Source organism: Diachasma alloeum, unplaced genomic scaffold (assembly GCF_001412515.2).
Source record: "Diachasma alloeum isolate Michigan unplaced genomic scaffold, Dall2.0 Dall_scaffold_01511, whole genome shotgun sequence".
NCBI classification, from domain to species: Eukaryota; Metazoa; Arthropoda; class Insecta; order Hymenoptera; family Braconidae; genus Diachasma; species Diachasma alloeum.
In genome coordinates, this window is record NW_021681608.1 from 16,370 (window position 1) to 29,179 (window position 12,810).

Genomic DNA, 12,810 nt, shown 5'->3' on the forward strand with positions numbered 1-12,810 from the left:
CTCACATTTCGCTCATCGATTACGGATTCGACTCAGAAAATTTGAGTAACGGTATCGTAATTTTTCACAGGAGATTCAGGAAACAATTACGGAACGCTCTGGAAAAATTCCGTGACAGTTCCGTAAAATTTCCTACAACCACATTTCGCTACGGAATTATGGAAAAAATACGTAATTTTTATTGAATATTTCTCTCCGTGCGGATATTTTTTATACAAATTAATTCTATACGATTTCTACAGGTTTGATCGTATACGATCCATTGCCACATGTATTAGAAACATTTCGTATGGAGTTGCGACAGTTCTCTATGTTTTTCTCTAGAGCGTTTAGACATCTTTCGTATGAAAACAAAAAATTTATGTAACAATTTATGTATAGAAAATATTCGTATAACAATATCCGAATATCATATACCCAAATCCTATAGAATTTCTATACGCAATCCATATATAAAATTTCTATACGATTTTTTCATACGTCTACAATCATTCTATTTTCCGGGAGATGTATGTAAGCATATATGTATGTATGTTAGTGAACCCAAATTTTGTTCAATCCAGTTGGTGAAATTCGACAACTAGTTGGTGAACTTCACCAAAATAATTTTCTCCGTGTCCCACGTACGAAAAAACGAATGGGCCGAGCTTGGCCCAAGCCCGGTGGCCGGCCTGCCGAACTTCGGGACCCGTTCCTCAACCGGGACCGCGCCGGACTTGGTTGAAACCTGGAATGATAACATCGGGCCAGGTCTGGGCGCCCATCTCGGCCCAGCGTTGATTGCCAGTCGTTGGCCAGGCTCAATTAAACATTACTTAATTACATGAATATGATAATATGGGTGATTGAAATACAAGTAATTTAATATTACTCCTCAGCATTCGTAATAGGTTCAACGAGGAAAAAAAATCAATACCGGCATGCGACTGGTGCCGCACTGGCTGCCAAACTGTTCATGGCAATTATCAATAATAACAAAAACAAAATAATTAACATTTTTTAGGATGATTTTTAGTATTGATTGTGCCCTACCTACCAAACCCTAACGCAATCATCGCTGAAAAACCGATTTTGTTAACTTAAAATATTACCCCCTAACGTGGGCTCGAACCCACGACCTCACGACTACTAATCCGACGCCCTAACCACTAGTCTACCGCGCAATTCGTAAAACCTCTACTTCAAATCTTCCATATTAATTCCATCTCGGTTTTTTTCGACTTGAATGTTTTATCATTCAGTTGATAGAAATATTAAGTGATTCAACTACAGTATAATCGGTAAATTAACTCAATAATGAATAATAATAATTATTATTATTAATTACAATAATAATTGTAACAATTAGGATTACTGTTGAATGACGATTCTTCTTCTTTTCGTAATAATTAGCGAGTAACATGTGACTTCAACACCTACAATGTCACCATTTTTTTACGATTACACCCTTAATATTTTACCCTCAAGTTTCCACCCTTACCATTCAACCCTCAGAATGTCAGTCTTATGATTTTTTCGCCCCTTTCCATTATTGCGATTTGACCCTTACAATTTTACTCTTCAGATTTTACCCTTATGATTCCACCCCTATGATTCCATTCTCATCATCTCACCCTTACGACTTAACCCTTACAGTTACACCAACGGCTGGAGCCCAATGACCAAGCTCCGGGCCACCGCTGGCTGAGGCTTGGTTATCGAGCTCCGGCATGCCAGTGTCCGGCCAAGGCTGGGCCAGATCTGTCAACCAAGGCTCGGTTACCTGTCCTTCTCCCGAGACTCAAGCCCTGGTCCCCAGGGATGGCCGAACCTCGGTCCAAGCCTGGGCGCCCAGGCTTGGCAAGCCCAGGCTTGTGCCAGGCTTGGCCCGTTTCTCCAACACTGGCATTTCGTACGTAGGTATGACAATGCGCCAGTGGACATATATCAACGATCGGGATCAGTTTTGCAGATTAAAATCCCGAGCGCGTATCCCTCTCGTTGCTATGCAACAAAACATTCGGGAAATATCCGATAATTTTGAAGGTCTTGGGGTATTATAGCTGAAAAACTCGCCGACTCAATTTTTTACATTGTGAATTCTCAATGCACTCTCCACTTCCCCTTTTTGCAAAATTCCCGCTCCCCAGATCTAAAATTCCCGATATTTGGGCACCCTTCCGTATGTATGGGGCACGTACGCCCTTTAAATACCTCGGCTGCAATTTTTTGGTTCAATCTGAACATTTTCTCAAATTAAGAAGGATTCAGCATTGATTTTAGAAAACATTTGTTCTTCAAAACAATCCCCAAATTCGTTCGTTTTTATGATCGCAACAAAGATAAAGCTTAAGAATTGGAGTTTCTAAAATCTAGAAAATAATTTATGAAGCTAATCCATGTTTTTTCTCTGTGTGTGATGAAGCTGGAGAAATTAGGGAAAAGAAGTCAGAAAATTAAATAAGGATCACCAGGGCCAGTTCTAAGGGTGAAATACAATTGTCTAAAATAAGAGTCAGTAACAGTGATAAAAATCTAAGGGTCACGAGCGTCTGGCGTGAGGGTTAAGACTGAGGCTCAGAAGTGAGGGTCAAAAATGACAGCAAAAGATCGTAAGGGTCAAAATTTTTTTTCCAATCTGAACGTTCCATGCAATTCTCTATCGTTTCGGACATACTTTTTTTTCTATTCGAAAAAATTTTGACCCTCATGACCCTAAATCTCAACTCTTATGACCCCAAAATTTGACTGAAAATTTGGACGTTCTCTGCAATTTCAGACACACTTTTTTTCAGTTTAGAAAAATTTTACCCTTATGACCCTAAATGTTTTTTTTATCTGGACGTTCATACAATTTACAATTTCTATCGTTTGCGACACACTTTGTTTAGTTTTTATGGAAATCTTCAGTCAAATTTAGGATTACAAGATTAAAAACTCAGGGTCATCACCATCAAAATTTTTTTCAATGGAAAAAAATGAGTATGTCTCAAACGATAGAGAATTGCATAAACATCCAGATCTGCAAATAAATTTTTTCACTTTCATTACCCTTATGACCCTTTATTTTCATTTTTGGCTCTTATATCTAACTCTCTTCAGGCCAATACAAGTCTGGGGATTCCGTTCACGGACTTCAGAGAGAACTCAAAAAGACAATCCCACGTGAAAACCCGCAACACTCTCTCAGAACAATCACTAAAGAAGGGAATAATATTTTTTTAAATATATAACACAACTTAGAGCAAACCTTGGTACTACTAGCATCCTAAACTACCCCGTAATGTAATAGTATTTATCAATAGGGCTAGAGCTGACCACTATAATCTGAAAGGCTCTCTTGCTCGAGTTACAATATTTGAACCATATATTATGGCAATATCCTAGAGTAGATGAAAGCAGGGGAAAACTAATTGGAGACCTTGTAAAAGCTCGAACTGGTACTCTTCCGTTCAATATTGAGTCATTTCTAGCTGACATTCATGTTCAAGCATTATTAATTATTTTCCAATTTCTTGTAAAAAATGAAATTAGCATTTAAGCAAAATTGAACATACATGTACATATGCTGTAAAATGATATACTTACTCTGTATTCTTTTTCTTTTTCCTCTCAATTATTCTTTGTTGTGCTTATAACCCCATAGAGGGGTTGAGAAACCGTAAAATGAAAAAAAATTTAAAAATGTCTCTCTTATGTATAACCCTCACGTCATCTGGTTCATGATCTTTAGATTTGATCATTGTTCCTGACTTTTGACCCCCGTTTTTGTGACGATTAGTTTAGACTCTTATTTTTGAATCTTACTCTTGTGTTTCTTATATTTCCCCCTCATATCTGACGCTCCTTTTTTATTGTTACATTTGACTCTCATGATCCTTAGCTTCGAACCTTCATTTCAAACCCTCTTATTGATCTTAATTCTGACCCTCACGCCCAAATCTTGTGACCTTTCGTTTCGACCCGTATTTCGCATTTTTACCCAGACCCTTGTGACCCTCAGTTGTGACCTTTGTTTCTGACCCCCATTCTTGTGACCATTATTTTTTATCCACACACCAGACCCTCATTCTTTACTCTCACACTCGACCCTCGTGACCCTCAGTTTTGATCATTGTATATTTTTGACTGTTATTCCCCCCCCCCCCTCCAGCATTATAATAGATCCCTCATATTACGACCCCACCTCCTCTAACAAAATTTCTGTAATTAAAAAAGAAACAATAAATACTAAATACTAAGGACTAAATATTTCAATGAATAAGTCTTTAGTATTTAAAGGAGAGCTAAATACTAAATATCTAACTATTTTGTATTTAAGAGTATCGAAAATACTAATTATTGAAGTATTTAATATTTTCCTAAGTTTCTGAATATTTAGTATTATCAGTAGTATTTTCAGCACTGCTATCTATTAAATGACGGATTATTAGGATTTAAATTGAAATTTAAATAAAAAAGTATTTACTTTCACCCATCATTGTTCTATCGAAATTCTGCGGTTCAAACTTTGTACGATTTCATGATTCATTTTTTCAATGAGAAAATCAAATAAAGTTCTACTGATTTTTCCTATAAAAAAGCTGCTATTTAAATTTTTTTTGAAATTCCGCCCCGCATTTTTTAACAGAATTAGCCAAAAACTAATAGAATTTTCAATAGAAGTTCATTAGGAATCCAATAGGATTTTTTACAGAATTCGTTAGATTTTCCTAAGAAATTTTTCATACGTCCCGAGTCGAATATCTGGACCTTATTCCCCCCTATTACCTCCTTGAGATATTTTTTCCTCCTTTCTTCATCCGATACATCCTGAATAACTCCTTATATGACCCTGCCTCATCCTAAAGGCGTAAAAACCCTTCTCAACTGATACTTTTTTCCCCCTTCTCCTCCTGTCGAATGAAAAGAAATCATAAATCCCCTAAATTAACTCTGATAGCCAGGATGATTGAGTAGCTCACTATTTTGTTCATTTCTGTTTGCAGTGAAAATTACTGAAATTCTCACCCGTATTTTTGACTGTCGTTTCTGACCGTTATTTTTGACCCTTATATATGACCCTTGAGTATGACCTTAATTTTCACCCGTACTTCTCATGTTAATAATTAAAAATAAAAAAATACCTCGAAAGGGTTTGTAGGTTCTTTCCAGGAGGGATGGAGTGGAAAACATTTTAGGGGGTGCAGGCGATAAATAGGATAGGCGATAAATAGGTTTAACACACCTCCTGTTTTCCTCCTGAACCCTCGGAATTTGGAAATAACTCGCACGTTCAGGCGGAAACCAGGGGGTCTTTCTGAATGTAAATACACCCTAACTTCATCCTGGTCCTCCTACTCATGATAGGTGTTCAAGGGGGAATTCAGGTCCTAATATTCGACTCGGGGTGATATTCAAAATTTTGTCCAAAATTAGATTATATTCATTATTACCAGGCCTTTCATTATTGCTAGGTCTTTTAAATTTTTGATTCTGAATGGAAATTCTGTAATTGTTAATTTGAATAATCTTTTAATTTCGCCTGGAAATAATGTAAAATGTCATAGAATATCTGAGAATTAATTGGACGACGTTTGAATAAACATTTGAAATTTTAGTTACTAGTTGTCCTTTCTCTTCTCTTTGAAAAATAGGATTGCATCCGAACCGATTCATATTAATTAATATTGCATCAGCTAATATTGCTTCAATGCAATCAGCATTTTTCATTTTAAAAAAACGGCGAGGCTCAAACTTGAAAACTTTGTGGCCGCAAACATAAGCGCTTTATGCACTCGGCCGCGACGATATAACAATAATTGAAAAATTGTATAAAAAGAAGAAATTGGCCTTTTGCGAGTAGAATGATTAAGAGGATTAAAAGAGATCTCGGAGGGAGATAGGTAAAAGAGATCGCCGGGCTAAAAAAATGGTGGAGAATCAATAGAGTACAGTAAAGTTCCGATCCCAAAAAGAGTTTGAAACGAGACCTGGGAGCTCAAAAAAAGATCTCATATTTCGACTCGGGGCGACTGCTCTGATCAAATTCAGAGGTGGGCCCGAAAATTAGGTGGGCCTGATCTTGAACTGAGATCCGTTTGCTTGCAATCATTCTGATCAGTTTTTGAAGAGGTGGAGCCAATCTTGAGTTAAGCCATCCCTTGGCAATCATTCTGATCAAATTTGGATTACGTGGCTCTGATCTTAGACTGACGAACTACACGGAGAGAAATGTACGAGAAAAATTACCGTGCCCGCACAGTAAAGTTGGTTCAGATGGTCTTTCCAGGCCAAATGTACCGCAAAGAGTAGGAAAAAGTACTGTTGCACGAGTCATTTTTCGGATAAATGTGGGGAAAAATTCTTGTGCAGCACGGTAAAATTGAAGCGACAGTGAATTTTTACGAGAAATACGAGAAAAATTATGACACTGACTGGCAAATTTTTCCGGTGCTCTACCAGAATCCTAGGACCCGATCGCGCATTCGTAAGATTTCGGTACTCTTCGTCCCCCCTCCGCAACCACGAACATCGACTCAACGTGACCAGATGATTTATTCCGTCGCCTCCTCTAGCCTCCTCTCTCACATATCTCCTTACTGAAACCCCAGGTTAATGTTTTTCATAATATCAATTCAGTGAAATATTAATTAGTGTTGTGATAAAACGGTTAAGAAATAAAATAAGTGCCCTTTATTTTCGCTTCATGAGGTGTATAACGCTGTAGATATACATTGGCCTGTCAAACGTTCCACATACGTTTGCCGCGCATTCCGCTTTTAATATGGGAGAGAGGATATGGAGGAGAGGTTAAAATAAAATTAATAGGATGATATGCTGAATGACAATGTTTACTCATTTTTAACTATTGAATGAAATTTATCATGTAATAGAAAACAGTCAGGGATCAAGCTTTTATTGTGCGTTACCGGAATTTTTACTATGCAGCACCGGAATTTTTCTGGTGCTAGACAATTGAACCCACTTTACGAGACGGCACGGTAATTTTTGCCTGAATTTCGCCTGAAAAATTCTGGAATTTTTTTCTCCGTGTAAGGTCCGTCCGCTTGCAATTATGCGGATCAGGTAGGCATGATCTCACCCTGAGGTCAGGCTACCTGAACCCTTTTTGATCTGATTCGGATCCGGTCTACCTGATCTCAGTTTTAATAACTCTTATTCAAGAATCGATTTTTCAATATCAAATTTGGGAGGGGGGGATATACAGTTTTACCAATATACAGCAAAAGTATCAAAGTTATGCATAACTTATCGTGAATGCACCAAGTTTTAATTTATTCATCAGTGTTATTAACTTCCCGACCCGAAGGGAGGAAGTTATTGTAATGACCCCGAAAATCGAATGTGGAAATTGAAGCATTTCTCCAAGTTTCATGACCTTTGGAACCACTTCTGACCCTTTTCAGGTACCTGTCTGTATGTGTGGATGTGTGTATGTGTGTGCGTACGTCTATGACAAAAATTTTGTGCCACGATTCCTCCTGAACAAACGATGCGATTTGACTTTTTTTTTTAATCGCTGTATTTTCATGTGACTTGAACCTGATTAGATTATGGAGACGATCGTCTCAGCGTTTCTCCAGTTTTTTCCAAAAAACATTTGGAAAAAAGTCGAAAATTAGCGTTTTTTTGTAAACGAGACCATTTCTCCGTGCATAACGATGCGATTTCAAGTTTTTTTTGTTAGAAACGATGAATCTTGATATAACGCACAAATCATGGAATACTGGAAGACATTTAATCAGCAGTTCACTAGCTTTTTTCGAAATCGATATACATTCAAGAAACAATTTTACTTTTCTGATAAATTACATCTTTTCGCGATGCGGAATATACGGCGATGTGTGTGCATGGGAGTGTGTGTGAGTGCGAGCACGCGCACGGATTTTCTTGTCTTCTATGGGTATTTCCTCGGAGAAATGTGAGAAAAAGATTGAATAAATACATAATAAAATTAAAAATTAATGAAAGAAAAACCAAATGGTCGGGAAGTTATTGGTGCGACCCGTAATGGGTAACATCCAATTCCACCAACCCCTACCGGTCATACCCCAAAGAGGGAGCGCGCGAAGCGCGCGACCGGGCCTGATTTTTATTATTATTACCTTTATTATTAATTGTTGATGTTCATAAAAATTAACTGAAAATATAGTGTGCTTCGCAGCATACGGGAAAATTTACAAAATCGTAAATAATTCCAAAGTTAATGAATACACTGCATAAACGAATGTCTGAATTTCACACCCTTTTTGTAGACATTTTTCCGACACTAAAAAACATCTAAATGAAATGAAAATGTGTCTGAATTTTAGATGAACGGGTGCCTAAACATCTTAATTCATGTTTGAAATTCCAACAAATTTTCATTTTATTTAGACGTGTTTTGTGGTGTCTAAATAATGTCCACAAAAGGTGTGTGAAATTCAGACATTCGTTTTTGTGTATTGATTCATGCAGGCAATGTGAAGTCTCCTAAACAATAATAGCGCGATAGTCTAGTGGTTATGGCGTAGGATTAGTAATATACTAAATGCTACTGAATGGAGCAGAGATCTGGAAATACTGTTATGGAAACATTAAAATTAAAACCAATACCATGATTGAACTCGTGAGTCACAGAGTGACCATAGTTTACCATTTATAGATATGAATCGTTAATTTTTTTATATACCTGTTTTTTATGTAAATACCTGCAAATAAATGCAAATATCTTGTTGTAACATAGTTTAAAAGAATGGCGTACACTGTTAAAAAAATTTAACTGAATTTTCCAAAAAATGACACTGAATTCAATTTAACGGAAAAAAGTCAATGAAATTTCAAGTTTCCCTGAAAATTCAAGGAAATTCCTGATTTTTCAGTGGAAGAACCACGAAGATTCCGAAATTTCCATGAATTTTCAATGTAAACATGATAATTCAATAAGAAATAGCAGTGAAATTTCAAAAAATTGAAAATTCAAGGACATTTTTACTTGAATTTTTCTAATTTCCATTCATTTTCATGGAATAATTTGACTGAAATTTAAAACTTCCATGAATTTTTCACAATAACCACGAATTTTTAATGGTTAAATTCCCTGAAATCTCAATGAAACTATCACTTGTTTCATATTTCAAGACTAAAGCCTGGAAACTTGAGTGAAATTTTTTTAACAGTGTAGGATTAGTAATCATAGGGTCTCCGGTTCGATCCCCAGCGTCGGTAAAAGTGTCGTTTTTTCAGCGGTAATTGCGTTAGGAATTCATTGAGAGGGGCGATTGACAGCGGAAAAAGTAGATTATCTTTTGTTTTGAATTAATCATTGTGGATAATTATTATTGATACCAGTGGACAGGTTATCCGGTTCGTATGCGTTTGGGTTGAACAAGTTCAGATCAATTCGCCTTGATCAAATCCGGATTGGTCAGAGGCGTTACATGTTTGACCAAGCCCTGATGATCCGTCAACTTGATGAAAACCGGATCCGCAGTCAGGTCTGACTTGATCCGGACTTGATCAGCACCGGACCGAAATTTCCATTCGGGTAAAGAGTCTATATATTCTGATTGAATTACATAGAGGCCATCGAGACGAGTATTTTTAAAAAATTGAAGACGATGCAGTAGTTTTTTAGATATTCAGGAAAAACTAAATTTAAACAAGTTGTTATATCTCAGGAACTACTGGACCGATCAGGCTGAAACAGCGCTTCGAAGTGGAGCTCAATAATAGCGACAATGAGCCAAAATTTCCGATTGTTATCTACAAATTTCACCGTATTTATGTGGAATTTTCTAAAAATTAATCACCAAAAATCCAAGTTGTCGGATACAAACATACAGACATGGCCCTGAAAACATCATTTCTTCACGTTTCATAAAATTCTAGACCATTTGCAATAAAAATTAGAAAATCGAAAAATCAGTCAAAAACAGAGCTTCCATTCGGAAGCAAAAAATTGGCAACTGAATCTACAGATAATTTTTCAATGAATATCTCTAAATATATGATAGATAGAAAAAATTTGATAGAAGCCCTTTGTAGATCTCATTATTCTCTATAAAAAAGATTTTTACCAAAATTTGACTACCTCCTTTAGATTTCGAGATATTGCAGGACAACTAATTTTTTGGGAGGACTAAATTTATTTTTCGCTTCATTTCACCTCTCAATTCTTCACAGCATAAAAATTAAAATTATGTGTTGGTTAGGAAATTTTCTGAACTCAATTATATGAAATAAACAAAAAAAATTAGGAATGACGTCAAATGACGGTTTGAAACTTTGATTTGTGAGTGTTCCATGCCAAAATACATAGATACACCAAAAATTATATTTTTTTCGAAAAACTGTGAAAATTTACGACAAAATCTACGAGTCCAAATTTTTTTTGTTGTTCTTAGAGGCTCCTCCTTAGGATTGAAAGAAAAAAGTTTTTACAGAGAAAAAAATTTGATCTTGAATATTTTCGCCAATTATTCGACTATACTCGCTTTATGATAAAAATGTATAGTCCTTTAGGCTATACTTTTCGATAAAAAACAGAAAAAAAACTTTTAAAATTTTGAGGCAATTTTTCATAAACAGAATTGGCGGATTCGCTCATATGAGTGCTTTCCTCCTCCCGACGTGAGTTTCACTTGTACCCCATAATTGTATTTCCATAGATGTTTTGAACATTGAACAATCGTCACAATGCAAATTTTTCCAAAACAGTTCGAGATTGCGTTCATAAACAAATAGTATATTTCTAACCTAGGGAGGAACAATAAAGGAGTCGCCTTCGGCTCGGTTGGTAATCCCGCACGTGGGCATGACTCCTTTATTTTCCCTCCCTAGGTAGGGAATATACTATTTCGCCCCGGTGTAGACGCAAAGTAAGATTTAAGATCCCGCTTTGCGGGAGGGAAATGTCAATTTGCATCCGCCAGGGCAAAAAATACTAACGATAAGTGTACGGCTGAGAATACAAAAGGGAAGTCATGTTTTATCATCAGTAACTGCCACCATCACTACAATAAAAATATTGCTGAACGAAAATTTCTCGTCTCCATGTGAGTGATGAACAACGAAAATTAGGAGCAATGTATGCGTCCGAAAAATTTCTCCGCAGCCTAAGAATAAGGAGTAGCAAAGATGCAAAACTCGCGCATTCTACTGGAGACTCCCAGTAACCAATGACAGTTCAGCAATGCCTTTCACTCGACCAAATCCTGACATTTGCCGATTTGGCCTCCTCCGCCACGATTTTTCGTTGACTTACGCGGAGAGCAAATTTGAATAAAAATTATGTATAAAATCGCTTAAATGTTGCTATACGGAAAAGTAATCGTGCAGCGAAATGCCAATTCAATTTAAAAAAATTCTTTTTTCAGAGGATATCTTACCGTTTGTACGTTTAAAAAACACATCTTGTATAGTAAAATCTTCCACATCGTTCAAGCATTTTTTTGCTATCAATGTAAAACGCATGGGACTAGACGAAAGTGCAATTGTACCGTATGGTGTTTGGTAAAAAAACATTCTCCATTACAGAAAAATACATGTACATATGTGAATGATTACGCAATATTGAGCAATTATTCACCTTCACTAAGAAAATTTTTGATGGCATGCAGGGTAAATTTTACAGTATCGGCACAAATTACCCTAACGATTAATAAATTTTCCCGAGAGATGAGCGGAGAACAATTCACTATTTGTCTTGTACTTTTTCCGTGATAGAGCATGAAAAAGTTCTAAAAACGAATTCTGCTACAAGATTACTTCACTTGTTTAGTCATTTTTTTCCAACTTTTTTTTCTGTGTATTGATCATTGATTCTCCTGTCGCAATCCCAGGAATGTCTTAATTATATTGAATAATGATCAAGTCCCAACAATCACCACTATTACAAGGAGTTCTCTTAGAAACCTTCAACAGAAAAAGTTAAAAACAAAGCACAATTAAACAGAATTCATCGTCGTCCTCCTCTACATCCCATCTCTCACATTAAGATTAAGTGAAGAGAGCAAATACGAAAGAGTGGGAGAGTGTCCATTTCGACATCTGTATATCATGGTGAGCCAATCATTGAATCGGAAAAAATGTGATAGAACGAAGACAGGACCACTCAGGCGACAATCGAAGGCGGAGAAACTCCATGGCGTATCAACTATACTATTAAATAATAAGCAGGACGCTAAATGAAGATCAAGAAGAGATGAAGAGAGAAGGACAGACTCATCCACTGCTTTAGCGTGTATAGGGCTGAGGAATTGGAGGGGAATAATGATAGGGTGGGAAGTGGATGCAGGGAAGGGGGAGGGGGAGAGAAACCAATCGTCGACAGCTCTGCGTATTTGGAAGAAAACAACGTTTTCGTGTCCGTGGCTGACCTGTTGGCGTTATTAGTAAGGGAGCACGATAGTGATTACACGAGGGGCGAAGGGTGAGAGACGCACCGTTGGTGTCTAATGGATATGCGCAAGTACCATGCCATTGACTGCATAGCCCCTAAGGAGAAGAGATGCTTCATACATCGGCACATGGACACACACAAGCCGATTTCGTACGACCCCCAACGTATAAACTCATTCCTGTCCAGTTCTATTAATAAATCGCTCTGTCTCACTTGTTTAGCCATTCGGGTTGGTTCACGCATGCGCAATAATTCTGTACGACCGAGCCCATTCCTCAGTGGCGGCTCGAATCATCAACCGGTCGCCTTGGCAACCCCGGTGAACTTAACTCATTGGTTAGTTCGGAATTCTGCCCCCCCCCCCCCCCCCCCCCCCCCCCCCCCCCCCCCCCCCCCCCCCCCCCCCCCCCCCCCCCCCCCCCCCCCCCCCCCCCCCCCCCCCCCCC